The 17,215-nt window shown below is 42.1% G+C and overlaps 1 protein-coding gene across 2 annotated transcripts in view; it reads right to left on the reverse strand.

Annotated features, from left to right (window-relative positions):
* st3gal2 (ST3 beta-galactoside alpha-2,3-sialyltransferase 2) overlaps positions 1–17,215 on the reverse strand; it is a 134,169-nt gene that overhangs the window by 69,453 nt on the left and 47,501 nt on the right. The window contains exon 2 of one of the 2 annotated variants that reach the window (XM_033036004.1): positions 12,892–12,944. The exons of the other annotated variant lie outside the window; for it this stretch is intronic. The gene's annotated coding sequence lies outside the window, so the exon portion shown is untranslated. The remainder of the gene's footprint in view (positions 1–12,891; positions 12,945–17,215) is intronic. 2 annotated transcript variants of the gene reach the window in all.

A 17,215-nucleotide genomic window follows, 5' to 3' on the forward strand; every position in this document is an offset into this window, starting at 1 on the left:
GGTTATAATGTTATTTGATCCACACTCCATACCAGTTGGTGGCGGTAATGCACTAAAAAGTTGTTTGCCAACCGCCAAAAAAAACTACATAGAAGAAGAAGATAAGGAGTGAAGAGGAGTGAAAAGCAAAGCTGTAGGGAGGGATGTCGGTGGGAGGGGAAGAGAGGGGAATGAATGGGAAATGGGGGACTTGAGAGTGAGAGATGAGTGTACGAGGGAGGGGAAAGCACAGGGTGACTGGGGGGTGGGGGATAGATGTTGGGAGAAATGTATGTGCACCAGGGAAGGGATTGGACACAGGAAAGGGTGGGTATTATTTGAAATTGGGTTTTAAGCTACTCTAATGGAGTACGAGGTACTGTTCCTCCAGTTTTCACCTGGTCTCACCCTAGCAATATAAGAGGCCAAGGACAGAAAGGTTGTTTTGGAATGGGAAGGGGTGTTAAAATGTTTTGCATCCAGGAGTTCCAGCAGGCCTTGGTGGGCAAGTGTTTCGCAAAACGGTCACCTAATCTACACCTAGTTCGACAATGTAAAGAAGGAAAGTAGCGAATGCAGCAGACAAGCTGAGTGGGCAGGTTGAGTGGGAAAGGATGAGTGAACTAAGGAGGGAGAGGTCTCTATGGAAACCAGAAGAGGGGGGGGGGGGGGGGGGGGGGGGGGGAGAAAGGTTGAGAGGGAACGGATGAGTAAACCAAGGAGTTGCAAAGGGAGTGATGTTTCAGGAAACGGAAAGAGACCTGGATGGGAAGATGTGACTGCTAATGGGATCACGTTGAAGGAGGCGGATATGGAAGATGGATGGGGTGAAAGGAGAGGATCAGATGAACTCTATCCTTGTTCCATCTGTGCGGTGGGGGAGTGAAAGCAGAACTGGTGGATAAAGAGAAGATGCGGGTGAGGACCCCATCCACAACTGCAGGGGGCAAACCACATTTACTGAAGAAAGGGCACCCTGGATGTCCTGGATAGGAAAGTCACATCGAGGGAGCAAATGTAGCACAGATGGAGAAATTAAGGAATGATATTCTTGCAAGAGGCAGGGTGGGACTTGGTGTAGTAAAGGTAACTGTGGAGTCAGTGAGATCACAAAACGGAGAGAGTGTTAAAGATAGAGATACAACTGGAACATAGTGTCCCAACTATACTCAGTACCCTGACTGATGAAGGCAATGTACCAAAAAACTTATTTAGCACCCCATCTACCTGTGAAGCCACATTCAGCTAAATATGTAAATGTACTCCTAGATGTACTCTCTGTTCTACGACACTCGCCAGATCCTTACCATTTACCTTGAAGGTCTTGCCCTGGTTTGACTTTCCAAAATGCAACACCACTAACATATCCACATTAAACTCCATTCACCATTCCACAACTCACTTTTCCAGCTGAACAAGACCGTACCGCAATTCTAGATAACCTTCTTCACTGTCTACGATGCCTTGTACATTCTCATCCAAATCGTTAATATATACCACAAACAGCATTTCTGATGCCCTTTTGTTTCCTTTTCCTTCCTCCACCTATCTCCCAATCAATCCTTCCTACCCAGCCCCCTCCACACCCTCACCTGTATCCACCTATCACTTGCCTGGCTTTGTCTTGGCCCCACCTCTCTTTTCCAGTTTTCTCCCCCACTCCAATCAGTTTGAGGAAGAGCCACAACCTGAAATATTGTCTATCCATTCCCTCCACAGATGCTGCTTAGCCCTCTTAGTTCCTCCAGCACTTTTGCTCAAGATCCAGCATATTTCTTAGGTTTAGATTTAGCTTCATTATTGTTATGTGTACCAAGGTACAGTGAGAATCTTTAGTTTGCATGCTATGCGAACAGATCTGATATACTATACATAAATAATATCAGGTCAAACTCAAGTACATTAGATAGAGTGAAGGGGAAGATGCCGAGGGCAGAATCTGCAGTTTCTTGCATCTCCATGGGAACAAACTTCCCACCTCACATTCCTGCAGAAGAAAGGTTCCACATGTCCCAAATAGGGTCCAGCAAGCTATCCTAATATGAAGATGATGAAACTGCAAAGTTGATGTGGACGTGAGTATATGGAGAAGCACACTTAAGATCTGGTACCTGTAATAAAGGAAAGGTTTAATGATGTTGCATTGATGGTCAACATTAGCCATCCATTCAATGATAGTCTCATTTCGTTAAGCATGTTTATACCTCACAAAAATTTAATTTGTACTGCTGAAGTGGGCAATTCAGAATTGGCAAACTCTGCCACAACTTGTATTTGTATTTTTAGGGTCTAATTTGTTAACCTGGTACACATCATGGCTGCTCCTGGTCATTTCTACTTTTCCATTCCAGCAGCAGACTCAGGGTAGGCCATGTTGAGCTCATAGACTTGGTTGTAATCAACAAAAAGCATTTATAATCATGGGCTTAGACCATTCTGATATCTGTTTTTCCTCCTCGCATCTTCCGAACAGAAGAATTGGATGGTTTTAAAGTGGCCTCTCAGCATTTGAGAAATCTATGAGATGTGAAAAGCTACAAAGGGCAAATGCTTCAATGGAAATTTTCACTTCTGCCATCAAGGACAGAAGTACCCCATTCCAAAGGCCCTGATCCTCTGATGGCTGAATCCCATCTTCAGGGCACAATTGTCCAGCAAATGAAATACACCTCCCAGTCTAAAATCCCTGAACACATGAACCAGAACCCAGGTTCTAGTCCATGACCAAAGTAACTCCAGCCCAAGTACTCTGGACATCAACAACTGGCTTCCTTTCCATTCTCACACCCCATACCTGGCCTTCGTTCTCAATGTTGTTGTTTTTTGTGTGTGATCTGCAACGCAAATAGGGGCATGTGTAACATTGATTTTGTATTCCCCAAGACCTTGAAAGTACCGATTAGCTGGTAGGAGAGACCAACAAGAATATCCTAGCACATAGCTAAATATCTGTTACTGTCCACAACATTGTAATATCATTACTCACACAAGGGTGCCAAGCATTTGAATTACATATTGCAAATTGGAAGCACTGGACAATTCATTCCACAGCTGAGTTAAATGACATGCTCATATTCAGTTAATTCTGTTGGCATCAACCAGAAGTGGTGGGTAAATGCATCATTATCAATATTTTGGTTACTGTAACATCTAGTCGCCAAACATCAAATTATCAAAATGAAACAAAAATACATCTAATTAGAAAATATAAAGTAAATAAACTGGGAATTCAAACAAAATTTAAATCAAAGTTAATTTTATCCGGAGTAACATATCTATCAGTTATTTAATGATGGCCAGTAATAAGAATAGTTTCAGACGTGTCATTCCAGATGGGCTTTAAGTATTAGCCATAAACTGCTGAACCTGGCAATCTCACAGATTATATCTTGACTGAGCAAACTAATTAATTGTAATCACTCCTCAACATCATTGATCATTCCAAGTATGGAATAGAGTATGTGCTCAGTATCTTAAGCAGTTTATGAAGTGGAAGCCAAGGACTTGCGTATGGAAGTGAAATTCCATGTGCTGGATTACAGGGTGCACATTTGGCTCCTATTGTTTATAACTATCATTCTTACTTATGGGTCATTTTCTGGGAAGTCCCTAGACACCTGAAATAATAATTATAAATTTTATTTATGGGCACCTTTCAGAACACTCAAGGACACCTTACAGTTAAATATTAATGTACACATCCAAAGCCTTGCTGAGCTATGCACTTGCAAAGAAACCCATCATGACAGGCACACAATTACAATGCATGTAACCAAGTTAAGTACTCATAAGACACAGGTGACTTTGCAACGGCAGATTAATTTCAGTTACAATTTTACTAAGCAATGTATAAAAAGGTACACTGCACTTGCATATGATTGTGTTTATTTGCTGAAAGATGATATCCATTATGCATTTTTAATTTACCAATCAGAACTGTAATTAATCATATTTATAGCATTATGTAACCACATCTGGATATTGCCAAATATAGTTATCACATAGGCAAATAACCAAGTGGAAAAGTTAAATATTATTTTCACATCAATTGTCCAAAGCAGTTGGAAATTTGAGATGTTGCTCTATGCTGGATTATTCTGGACAACCTGTACAGGATAATATCTAGAGCATTTTTCAGTTTTCCTTTATTCAACACTATTGTGAAATTTAATGTGATTGTTGCAACAATTCCATTTTACCAGCAGTAAATGTAATCTGGTTGCAAAAATATTCCTTTTCTCCAGAGATGCTGTCTGACCCGCTGAGTTACTACAGCTTTTTCTGTCTATCGTCGGTTTAAACCAGCATCTGCAGTTCCTTCCTTCACATTATGTTTCATGTAATTAAAACCAAAAATAATAATAATTTAAAAAAATTTCTAGCCCCACATAATGAGTTCATTTATTAAATTGTTTTTCCTTGAAGGCCCCAAATATGAAATTTCAATACACAAAGATTCTCCATCAGTGTAGCAGCTGTGGAGCTGCAATTGGCCTCCCAGTTATCAGTCAGGATTCTGAATCGTTATCAATATTTGCACACCTTGGAATGTATGTGTGTGAACATATTCTGATAATATGATCAACAGTTGTTATGGCTGTAAAGATGCCACTACCCTCTAAACAATCGTGCATACTACAGATTATCGCCAAACACCATACAGAGCAAAATAAAACAAAGAAAAGCAGAAAAAGGGAGAAGATGCTTGACCCGAGAGAAAAGAGGGAAAATACCAAGCATGCGTATTGCAACTAGGATTGATAACCCTCCAGAATTGTTTAGCAGTCTCCAGAAACTGAAGATGAATCTCAAGAATAAATTCAAAACAAGCCCGGGAAAAAAAACATAGGAAACATTAAATGTTGAGTATTTTTTCATTGATTTAAATACATTTTCATCAGTTACAGAAATATTACAGGTGAGAAAAAAGGCTGCTCCAGTAATGGATGGCATTTTATTTAATAGAGTAACACCTAAAAACATGCATTGGAAATTGTGGGCAAGCACAGGTCTAGACACATAGAACAGTTCAGAATGTGTTGGGAGTAACGCAGCAGGTTAGGCAGCATCTCTGGAGAATATGGATGTAGGATTTTGGGTGGAGATCTGAAACATTACCTTCCCATGTTTTCCAGAGATGCTCCCTGACCTGCTGAGTTATTCCAGCACTTTCTGTCCATTTGTTTATTATATGCAGTTCTTGTTTTTACACAGAACTGTACAGCGCAGGAACAGGCCCTCACAATGTCTGTGGAACACAATGCCAAGCCCAACTCTTATCTGCCTGCACATCATTTATATCCCTCTACTCCCTGCATATCCATATGCCAGTCTAAAAGTCTCTTAAATGCCACTATTGTATCTGCCACTGTTAAAGTTGAGAGAGCAATGCACCTGAAGGATGGTCGGATGTTGGGATGATTTTCAGGTAGGACATAATGCAATGAAACAATTGGAAATACACCCCAATACTGACAGCTGGAACTGTAATAGTGAGGAGGGTGAATATACACTAAACTGCAGATTTACCATTAGTACTATGTGATATATATATATACACACACACATATATATATTCCATTACAAGCCTTTTGCCTCTACTGCAATTGCAGTTTCTCTCTGGTCAATTTCAGCAATGCTCACAAATTTCTGCTCAGCATGAATCTATTTACTTTCCATGTCATTGTCTTTTAAACTTAAAAGACCAGACGTTTTCACCATCTGGGTCTGTTTAAGAATCTCACCCTTGCTGTTGTTCTGCAAACAGAATGTGAACCTGCATGTGATCAATCCTAGCAGGCAGCTGACATTGCATGGGAAACTAGTTTACACCCCAGCGGTATGAACATTGACTTCTCCAATATCAGGTAGTCCTTGCTTTCTCCCTCCTTCCCCCTCCCTTCCCAGCTCTCCCACTGTCTCTGCCTCTTCCTTCCTTCTCCCCACCCCCACATCAGTCTGAAGAACGGTCTCGACCCGAAACGTCGCTCCATAGATGCTGCCTCACCCGCTGAGTTTCTCCAGCACTTTTGTCTACCTTCACCCCCAGAAAAGGGCAGTTTAATAAACAAGTTAGCTTGTTAATCCAACATTAAAATGTTCTTGACTCCAACCTTTTACAAAACACCGCAACTCATGTCAAGTAACACAAAACCACAGTTATTTGTCATAAATTCATGATATGGGCATTATAGGTAAATACAACATTAGCTATTATGTTTAAGCACAAGTTGGTGGTGACGCACCAATGCTGAAGTCCTTGTAATGATGGTACTCTCACAATGCTGTTGTATAGGAGTCCCAGGATTTTGACCCAGTGACAATGAAGGAATGGTAATATATTTAAAACATATAAGGTTATGCAGTTTGGTGGGGAATCAAGAAAGCGATGCATTCCTTTGCATTTACTGTCCTTATTCTTCTAAGTGTTGACAGATGAGGGTTTGGGAAGTGACTTGGCAGCTTGCAGAAATACATTTTGTGAAATATATGCATTGCAGTCATGCTGGTGGTGGAAGGAATGAGTGATTAGGGTGGTGAATTTAGATGCTGATCATGTAGGCTGCTTTTACCTGCTTGGTGTTAAGATTCAAACATTGTGGAATGCTCTCATTTCGGCAAGAGTAAAGTATTTAACCGTTCTGCACACATAAGTGATGGATGTATGTCAGTGAATGAAAGGCTTTGGGAAGCTAGGAATTGAGTCGTATGCCCCAGGATCCCCAATCCCCAACCTGCTCTAGTAGTGACAGTATTTACATTGCACGTCCAGATACGTTTCTGGCTATTAGACACTCTCTGGGTGCAGATGGTTGGGAATTTAGTTGAAAGTTGGCGATTCCCATTTGCTGGCAATTACATGATGCAAATGATAACTGTTATTACTGTTAGTTATTCACCCATGCCTAAATGTGGTCTAGAGTTATTGGACATAAAGGTTGAGAGCTCAGTTCACCATTGTGAATCATTAATAACAATTCCCACTCTGACATGAGGGAAGATCAAAGCTGCAACAACTAAAGTTGTTTGTGTCTCCAACCCGGCACAGAGGAACTCATCCAGCAATGCACTAGGGCTCTGAGGATCAACTCCAACAGCCACAGATCTTCTCCTTTGGTGCTGCGCATGATCAAATTCATAAATTCACAAAGCCTTCAATTCCCTCATCCAAATCATTGATATACAACGTGAAGTGTAGCGGCCCCGGCCCCTTGCGGAACACCACCAGTTACTAGCGCCCAACAAGAAAAAGCCCCCTTTATTCCCACTCTTTGCCTTCTGCCATTCAGCCAACATATCCATGTTAATATCTTCCCTCCAACACCTTGACTCCTGCCAGTAGACTGTTTTTCTTTTACCCAGTGGTGAAAAGCATTCTGTAACACAAATTCACTTTAGAAGCCAGACTGCCTTGTAACTATGGTAACAAGCGTCATTTGACAGAATGCTCCTGCTAAACATTAAGAGCAATTCAACAGGTACACAGGCTTGCTCCAAAAATGAGGCAGATGCTCAGAAGCCATTTATGCCTTGGTAAGTGGAAAATGTTGAAACCAATTTAGTGTTGGCTCTGTAATAGCACATTATTTTGATGATTCACAAAGTGCAGGCCTGAATCCAAAATTTGACTATGCAATACAAACAGTAAACTCTTGTTATAACGGACCATGGTGGGGAGGGAATGGTGTCTGGTATTGCCGATTGTCCGTTATAACCAAGTAAGGTATTATCATTGTATGTAGTTGAAACAACGAACTGCAGATGATGGTTAATACACAAAAGGACACAAAGTGCTGGACTAATTCAGCGGGTCAGGCAGCATCGCTGGAAAACATTGGTAGGTGACGTCAGGACCCTTCTTTAGACTGATCCAGTCTGCTGAGTTACTCCAGCACTTAGCATCATTTCACCTTAAAACTAAGGTGGTCTGCACCAGTGAGTTATTCTACACCAGTTCACGTGGCTGTTGTTGCAGCCCATGTTGTCGCCCCTGGGACAGTGTATTCCTCAGGCCACTACCAATGATAAGATGCGCTTGGTCACAGAGGGGCTCTCTCCCCTCTCACGTGCTGCCGCTTCCAAGGTGGAGTATGTCGATGACTCCCAAAAATTGGACGAGGAGGCGGCAGCAGAGGGGAAGGCAGAGCAACGCAAGGAGGACGCGTCGGTGATCGTGCGGACAAAGAGAAAGAAGCAGCGGTGGAAGGAAGTGCACCTTGAGAGTCTGGCTGGGGCCCTCAGTAGCCTGCGCTCTAAGCAGCCGCGAATATGGTGCAAGTCAAGGGGGTTCAACCGCTATAACCAAAATCTGTTATAATGGGGACCGTTAAACAAGGGTTTACTGTACTACACTTCAGTGTATTATCTGGAGATGTTATATTGTTAGAGATGCCACACTTTGGAAGCAACTATAATCTAATACCTTAATTGTTTAGCCAGCTGCAGAACAACAGCTTGTACTCTAATGTTATGGTCAAAATCCTACAAATAACAACAAATTAACTGCTCATTTATCATGTGTTCTCTTCATAAGACCTCATTGCATATGAAGCAAACACCAACTTGGATCTGTGAAGCATCGATAATGGAGAGAAAAAGCCTCAGGAAAATGAGAACAATGTTATTAGACAGAAATCGGCAAGACCAAAATAAAATTTCCGGCAAAAGCAAAATATGCCAGGCTGTTGTTCATTGACTACAGCTCAGCACTCAACGCCATCATCCCCTTCAAACTAACCAAGCTCAGAACGGGGTCTCTGCTCATTTCTATGTAACTGGATTCTCGACATCCCGATCGACAGACCACAATCAGTACGAATTGGCAAGGCTAGACACAAAAAGCTGGAGTAAAAAACTCAGCGGGACAGGCAGCATCTCCAGAGAGAAGGAATGGGTGATTATTTGGGTCGAGACCACTCTTCAGACTAGTCAGGGAAAAGGGAAACGAGAGATATAGACGATGATGTGGAGAGATAAAGAACAATGAATGAAAGACAGGCAAAAGAGTAACATTGATAAAGGAAACAGGCCATTGTTAGCTGTTTCTTGGGTGAAAACGAGAAACTGGTGCATATCTTATGATTACTGAATTCAGGAGGGGAAAGCCACAATCCATGAACCTAATGTAATAAAATGGAATTTCAGATGCATAGACTGCAACGATAGACACAAAACGCTGGAGTAACTTTGCGGATCAGGCAGCATGATCACTGGAGAAAATGGATGGGTGACGTTTTGGGTTGGGGCCCTCTTCAAACTGATTGTGAGGAGGGGGTGTGAGGTGGGGGGGGGGGGGGAAGGAGGGGAGGGAGGGACAAACTGAAACCAAGAAAAGACCAGGCCAAATTAGCAGTGTGAACTTTGAATTCTCTACTTTTAGGTAATTTAGCCAGTTCCACAGATCACAACGATATATCACAATCGTAATAATACTTTATTAGCCAAGTATGTTTTGCAACATATGAGAAATCTCATTTGCCAAGTCAGTCATACAAATAAAAAGCAACGGAACACACAAAACATATTTTAACATAAACATCCATCACAGTGACTCCTCCACATTCCTCACTGTGATGGAAGGCGAAAAAAAGTTTAATCTCTTCCCTTTGCTCTCGGAGGTCTCGAGCCCTCCGTTGACGGGATGATCTTGACTCCTGTAGCCGGCAGCAGGCCCTCTGCGTCGAGGCCATCAGTCCGGTATTGGGGGGATGTCAGCTCTCCCGCGCCGGACGATCAAACTCCACGTCGGGGCTGGTCGAACCTTCCGCGTGGTTGGAGCTATTGACATCCACGGCCTCTCCCGAGACTGCGAGCTCCCGATGTAAAGTCCGCAGGCTGCTGTTGGAGTGATCCCAGGCGTAGGATCGACTCTGATGTAAGTCCACGCCCCGCGGTGGGGCCCAAGGTCAGTCCAAGCTCCATCGAAGGTAGGCCGCAGAGCGACTGTAGAATACGATCCGAAAATTAATCGCATCTCCAGCAAGGTAAGAAAAAAAAAAAAAAAATAATAGTTCCCCCGACCCTGTTCCCCCCCCCCCCACATAAAACAAACCGGAGAACATTTACACAAACCTTTAACACACTAAAAAAAATTAAAAAGTCGAATAAACAAAGAGACTGTTGGTGGGGCTGCCAATCGTGCGGCGCCCCTGGTAGCAAATTACACCGTCCATAGCCAACAACTGGCCTAACAAGGAACCACCGTGCCCGAGGCCGCCCTGATCTGTCCTGGTCTTTTTTTGCTTTCAATCCCCCCCACCCCCATCACCCAACCCAAAACATCACCTATCCATTTTCTTCAGAGATGTTGCCTGACCCACTGAGTTAATCCAGGAACCTGTCTTAATTGATTAATATATCTACATTGTTTATTACATTGTTTATGTTTTTAATGCAGTGGGTTAATTGCTAGTTTGTTTCTCCTGTTGTAAGAAGAATTCCACTACCATGATGCATTCTATAATTGCTTCAAATTCCAAATGTCTGCAAGGACAGATGCTGCTTTCAAGGCTTTTGCACAAACCAGTTGCTTGTTGATGTGTGGACATCTCATCTTGCACTACAGTGTAACTCTGGGAATAAGGCGAGGGCACGAGGACTAAGATAATCTACATTATGATGTAGATTACAACAGAAGTAGAAAAGAAACAGAATGGCCTCAAATCATATTAACTGAAATATATCGTTGCCAGTATCAAATTCTATGACAATATGTTGGTTTAACAAGTGAAGGAGCAGCTCTTTTACCCAGCATGAAATCTTTATAATGGGCTACTGTCAACAGTTTATCATTTAGAGTGCCATGGATGACTATTGTTTTTGTAAAATAACATGATTACATTTATATCCATTACAATCTGCTGCCCTGCTGGAAAATAGATTAAAGATCAGCAAAATTAACTGAAGATCAGTCAACTGTTCTTTCCAAAGCATCTTTCCAAAGCACAGGAACGCAAGTGGCTGCAGAGAAGATGAGACATCTATCATCAAGGATCTCCGACATTCAGGCCATGTCCTCTTTTCACTGCTACAGATGAGCAGGAGGTACAGAAATTTGAAGTCCCACACCACCAAGTTCGGGTACAGTTCATTTCCTACAACCATAGGATTCTTGAACTGACCTTCACAGCCCTAATCCACCTCGGCAATGGAGCACTACAGCCATCTCTTGCACTACGTAGGACTTGGTTTCTAATTGCTATTTGCACAAATATCTTTTTTTAAATATTTTTCTTTCACTGTACTTGAGCATATGACAATAAACTCGACTTCACTTCAATGGTTAACTTTCTGGTCAGTGGTGCCCACCCATGTACTCAAGCCAATTTTCTGTTCTTACCGTGGTGTTAAGCCAACTGTAACTTTCCTATCTGCCCAAGGACAGTTAATTTGTCCTAGACAGAACTTGGACTCTTTGATCCAGGCAACTCCGCATTGTGTTCGTCCATAGGGAGGTCCATTATGTTCATGACCTTGATAGCGTGAATTATTGCTCCAAAAAAACACCACCTTTAAGAACATTTTAAAAGCTCACTTCACCCCTCTAACTATCCTTTTTAGCTCCCGTGTTGTAATTTGGAACAGTTTTTGATCTGAAAAATGACAACTAAATCCCTATATTTATTGACAGATGTCAAATTCAGGGTGATTTCATGCATTCAGAATTGCTAACTCACCTATCGATTATCTGAAAGTGAAAGCACTAGACATAAATTATAATGTATAAGCGATTCCTTTAAAAGGAATATAAAGAGTAAAATTCCTGGAAATTGCAAATATAACTTTTTGTGTTGGCCTTGTGTCTACTAGATTAGATTAGATTCCTTTATTGTCATTCAGACCTTTCGGTCTGAACGAAATTTTGTGCCTGCAGTCATACATATAATAATAAATAACAAAACACACAATAAACACAAATTAACATCCATCACAGCGAGTTCACCAGGCACCTCCTCACTGTGATGGAGGCAAAAGTCTTAAAGTCTCTGTCTCTTCCCTCCTTGTTCTCCCTCTGCGCTGAGGCGATCCAGGCTTCCGTTGTTGTGACCCTGCCGGATGATGGTGAGTAAGTCCCGCAGCTCAACCGTGCTCCGCGAATGGGCCGGTTCAAGCTCCGTGGCCCGGGGTGGTCGTAGCTGCCGAAGATGCCGCCCTCCAGTCCAGCTGACGCAGCTGTAGTTGCGGGAGCTCCGGAAAAACAGGTCACCAACCTGTGACCTGCGAGCTCCCGACGATGTCGTCCACTGGGCCCGCGGCCGAGCCCTGAATTCAGGTTGCCGCCACCGGAACGCCGCCTCAGCCCCGAATTCAGGTCGCCGCCGCCGGAACGCCGCCTCAGCCCCGAGCCCCGAAGACGGGCCACCGCCACCGGAACGCCGCCTCAGCCCGAAGTCGGCCAGCCTCGCGTTGGTAAGTCCTGACTGGCTCTGCCTCCGGAGCCTCTAGGTCGGTCGCAGTTGGAGGCCGCCAGCTCTGCCATTAGGCCTCAGCGCAGACGGAGGCAGAAAAGGGGATACAAGAAGAAAAAGTCGCATTCCCCCGAAGGAAGAGACAAAAAGCATGTTTCACCCCCCCCCCCCCCCCCACCACCACACACATAGACAACCTAATAAACTAAAATTTAACTAAAACAGGACAAAAGAAAACAACAAAAAAAGTAAAAACAGATTGAGGCAGGAGATGTTTGGCAGAGCAGGCAAGTGGGCGGTTTGAAAGGTGGCATCTTCTGAGTCCATGTATGATCCTGTTGCAATCTTGTGCTTTGTCTACTTTTGAGCTGTCATGGACTTGGGAATGTCAGGAATGAATGTTACACCTTTTCTCAAAGAGGTTTTGAAGACAACCTTGATTATTTTCCTCATTCATTAACAGGAACAATGAATATGCTGTATTTTAAAGGGAACAACTACTTACAATTTGGATGCAGTTTGATTTCTTCTTACTGTTCTATACTTTCATGTCCATTTCTAAAGGTAGTGGAAGAAAATAACCAAATTTCAGTAACAACACATACAAAATACAATTGATCATTAATCTCATACCAGCATTGGCTGCACCTATTCAGGCCGTGATGTTTATCCAGATGCAAAGTCTCCAAGGACCACCTTCCTAACATTGTAGAATTCACCACCCTTCTGCCTAATTTCCCAAAACACAATGTCTTTCTCCTAGTGAATATAGGTGAGATGTATTCATTTCAGTCTTCACCCACATCCTTTGGTTCCACGAACAGATTGGCCCTTTGGTTCCTAAAAGATCCTAATCTTTCCCTGGTTAGCTCCTTACATTTAGTATTCTTGTAATTTTGGGAGATTTTTCTTAACCATGTCTATCAGTGATGTTTCATAAATCCATTTCCCTCCTAATTTTGTTTTTAGAATCCATCCACCCACCAACCTCGAGGCTTTCTATACTCTTGACAGATTTCTCCGTTTTCAATTTCTATACCTGTCACATGTTTCCTTTTTTTTCTCTTTATCCACTCAATGTCCTTTGGCATCTAGTGTTCCTTGGACTTGCTGTTCTACCTTTAACATGAGCGCAATGGGCCTCTCACAATTTTGCTTTTGAATGACTCCTATTTGTTAGATGTATGCATTCAAGTATGCATTAGCTCTCAGTCTAGATTTACTAGGCACCGTCTTGTTTAGTTTAGTTCAGAGATACAGGGTGGAAACAGGCCCTCTGGCCCACAAAGTCAGTGCCAATCAGCGATCCCCGCATATTAACACTACCCTACACGTACTAGGGACAATTGTACATTTATACCAAGCCAATTAACCTACAAATCTGTAAGTCTTTGGAGTGTGGGAGCAAACCGAAGATCTCGTAGAAAACCCACCCTGGTCACGGAGAGTATGTACAAACTCCATACAGAAAGCATCCATAGTCAGGATCGAACCCGGATATCTGGCACTGTAAGGCAATAGCTCTACCGCTACGCCACTGTGCCGCCCAAATACTGAAATCTGCCTTCGCCAAATTCAGGACCTTAGCTTCCAGTCCACCTTACACCTTTCTGCAACTACTTTCAAACTTGCGAGTTTTTGTCGCCATCTGCAATATATTCTTTGACTGACATTTCAACTGAATGGTCAGCTCCATTCTGTTAGCAGGTTCAATAATGTTGCTTCCTTGGTGGAAATAGTTATCAGCAGTCCGATTGGCAACAACTGGAACAGCAACAGGAGTATGTGCTTTAGAGAGGACAAAGGTTTTGTGCTCCATAATAGCACTATCTTTCCCCAGAGCAGTCCCCCAGCAATGCTAGGTACACTTTTAAGGATAGATTGATGAACTGCTGTAACATCATACTTTTGTATTTTGCAATGCTAAGATGGGAGCAGTGTGTGCTTACATTGCAGAACTCAAACAAGAGATGGCTTCTGCTCATGTTGGTAAGGAAGCTGATCTGCCAGCCTTCAGAAACTGCATTATGCTTGGTTCCAATAATGTGTTAATGGAGTTGGATGCCAGATCCAAGCTCGAAAGTAAGGTTTCCGAGTTCTCTGAATGCTGTGCACCAAGCTGTGCTGGATACCTCTGCACTCAATTATACTGACTTCATGCATTCCGGTGCACTTCCCAACATGCTGAGTGCACCCACACATATTTTTTTTGTAGCTTGGCCAATGGAAGTTTTCAAAAGCTGCTACATTCTTAGTTTGTGCTCTGGTTTTCCTGCTTTGTGCCATGTCTGCAATGTACATTTTTTTTCCTGTGTTATACCAAGTTCAAATCCTTCTACACTTTTCTCCATATTGGTACACTTCTGTGTCGTGATTAGTGACTGGAAAAGTGAAAGTGCGGAAAGATGTACAGTCATCACCGCCTACTTATTCTATGTCCATCTTCTGGCTACGTTCTAGTTACTAGATATGGTGAGAGGTGGTTTTAAAATTACATTTGTCTCAACTGCTAGCATTCTTATATTTGTATTGGTAGATTCTGGGTTTGAAATCTCATGCTGAGTATAATAATAGATCTACTGCTGAAATGAAAAGATGGGGAATTATTCCTGGTATTCTGACTAATATTTCTTCTTCAAAATAATTTTATATAAAACAAAACAGATTATGCAGTCATTATTCCAGCTTGTAGGAGTGATATGTGGGCAATTTGACAGCTGCTTTTTCTGTGTAACTGTTTCTAAGTTTCAAGAATTAAGTGACTGCTTTGATATGTTCTGGAAATGTGCATGGAGCAACTCTTTCTTTCCTCATGGCATCTGCAGCTTGTGAAAAGTAAGCAGATGTTGGTTTTGGGAAAGTGAAATGCAGGTTGGATTAGATATGTGGAAACTTTCACCAATTATGGTTTTGGGCCAACTACTGGTAATAGCCTCCCCAATAAAAAATAAGTACCATCTTAGGACGCGCAAGTACACCTATCAGAAAACGAAAGAAATATATAAAGAGAATTGTTATAGCATAGAAGTCTACCATTCTGCCCATGGAGGCATGACTGACTCCCGGTAGAACAATTTAGTCCTAACTACTCAGCACAACAGATTTCTGTAAAATTCCCTTTTTTCAGCCAAAATTTAAAAATCTGTGCCTCCTGGTGCTTGATCCATCTGCTAATTGTAACAATCATTCCCATCCAGTTAATTCCTGCTGCTTTCAGTTCAACACCGTCTAACACTGCAGGGGAGGGGAGATGCGCTGAGGAATGAGTCTAAGGAAATTTGGCATGTCTCCAATTATTGTAAAAAAAACCTCTACAGATGCACCATAAAAAGCACCGTCAGGTTGCATCACAACTTGGTTTGGGAACAGCTCCGTCCAAGACCGCAAGAAATTGCAGAGAGTTATGGATGTAGCCCAGTCCATCACATAGACTAAACTCTCCACCAATTACCTCATCTATACCTCACGCTGTCTTGGAAAAGCAACCAACATAATTAAAGACTTGTCTCACCCTGGTAATTTTTCCTCCTCCCCACTCCTGTCAGGCAAAAGATATAGAAGCTTGAAAGCATGCACCACCTGGCAAAGGAACAGCGATTTCATCTCTATTATTACGTTCTACTTTACCCCACTGAGAATATTGGACTTTGTCCATGGAGCTGGTGCTCTACAATGCTGAGAATTATATTCTACACCCTGTATCTTTCCGCTACCTACTGTACATGAGTTTGGCTTAAATGTATTGAGGTATAGCATTATCTGATTTGATCGGATAGCATGCAAAACAAAGCTTTTCATTTTACCTTGGTACATGTGAACATTATAAACCTGGTCAGTTTAAAGTGGTGAGAGGGAGGAGTGAGGCAGGGGCTGGTGGGCAATAAGTAGAACTAGCTTGGGGAAGGGTGTGGTAGATTTGGGAGACAGTGGCTGGTGGGTGATAGGTAGAGACGAGAGAGAAAAAAGTAGCAGATGGAGCAAGATGGGGAGGGAAGGTAGAGTCAGAGATGGGTGATGTAGGGACCCATGGGTGATGTAGGGACCCATGAGGCTGCAGATAAATAAGGGTGATAAGAGATAAGAGGAACCAGATTAGGAGGGGTGGTGAGCAGATGGAACCAGTTCGGGGAGGAGATAGACTATTAGCAATAGTGTATGGATGTTAGCAGTTTTTCAGTGGACAACACTTGCAAAAGAGATAAATCTACCTAGCCCCTTCCCTTGAAAAGCATATTAGGTGGGGAAATGGTAATATTCCCTGTTTTATTTGCTCCGAAAGAGTAATCTGTAACAGTGATTGCCTCACTGTCTGCTTCCTTTGATTACTTCAGTATCAGAGGTATTGAATACTGATATATATCTAATACAATTGGAATTTGATAAAGGAAAAGTTACTAAAGTTCAACACTTTGTTAAAAAACAGAAGGATGGTCTCACTTTGCTTGAACCAGCATTTTCTGTTTTAATGACACCTTTCAGCATTCTGCACTTTTTGCTTAAAATCATGCTACAAACTGTCCAGCAATTCTTTATTTTTTGATCAAAAATCAGAACTGTCAAATCACATTTTGATTTATCCATTACACAATAATCAATACTTTTAAAATGGTCATAATTACAAATGTCCTTTAATTATGCTCAAGAATATTTGACCTGCCTACACAACATATTTCCAATTGTAATTCAATTCCGCTAAAATGTGGTCTTTACCCCAATATTTTTGTCATCTTGGGTAAAAGAAACGGCATCACATGTAGCAATTAGTGTAAAAGCACAGGTTAATTATCTACACGATGATAAAAGCACTAAAGGGTATGATTAAAGGATTA

Source organism: Amblyraja radiata, chromosome 17 (assembly GCF_010909765.2).
Source record: "Amblyraja radiata isolate CabotCenter1 chromosome 17, sAmbRad1.1.pri, whole genome shotgun sequence".
In the NCBI taxonomy this organism is placed as follows: Eukaryota; Metazoa; Chordata; class Chondrichthyes; order Rajiformes; family Rajidae; genus Amblyraja; species Amblyraja radiata.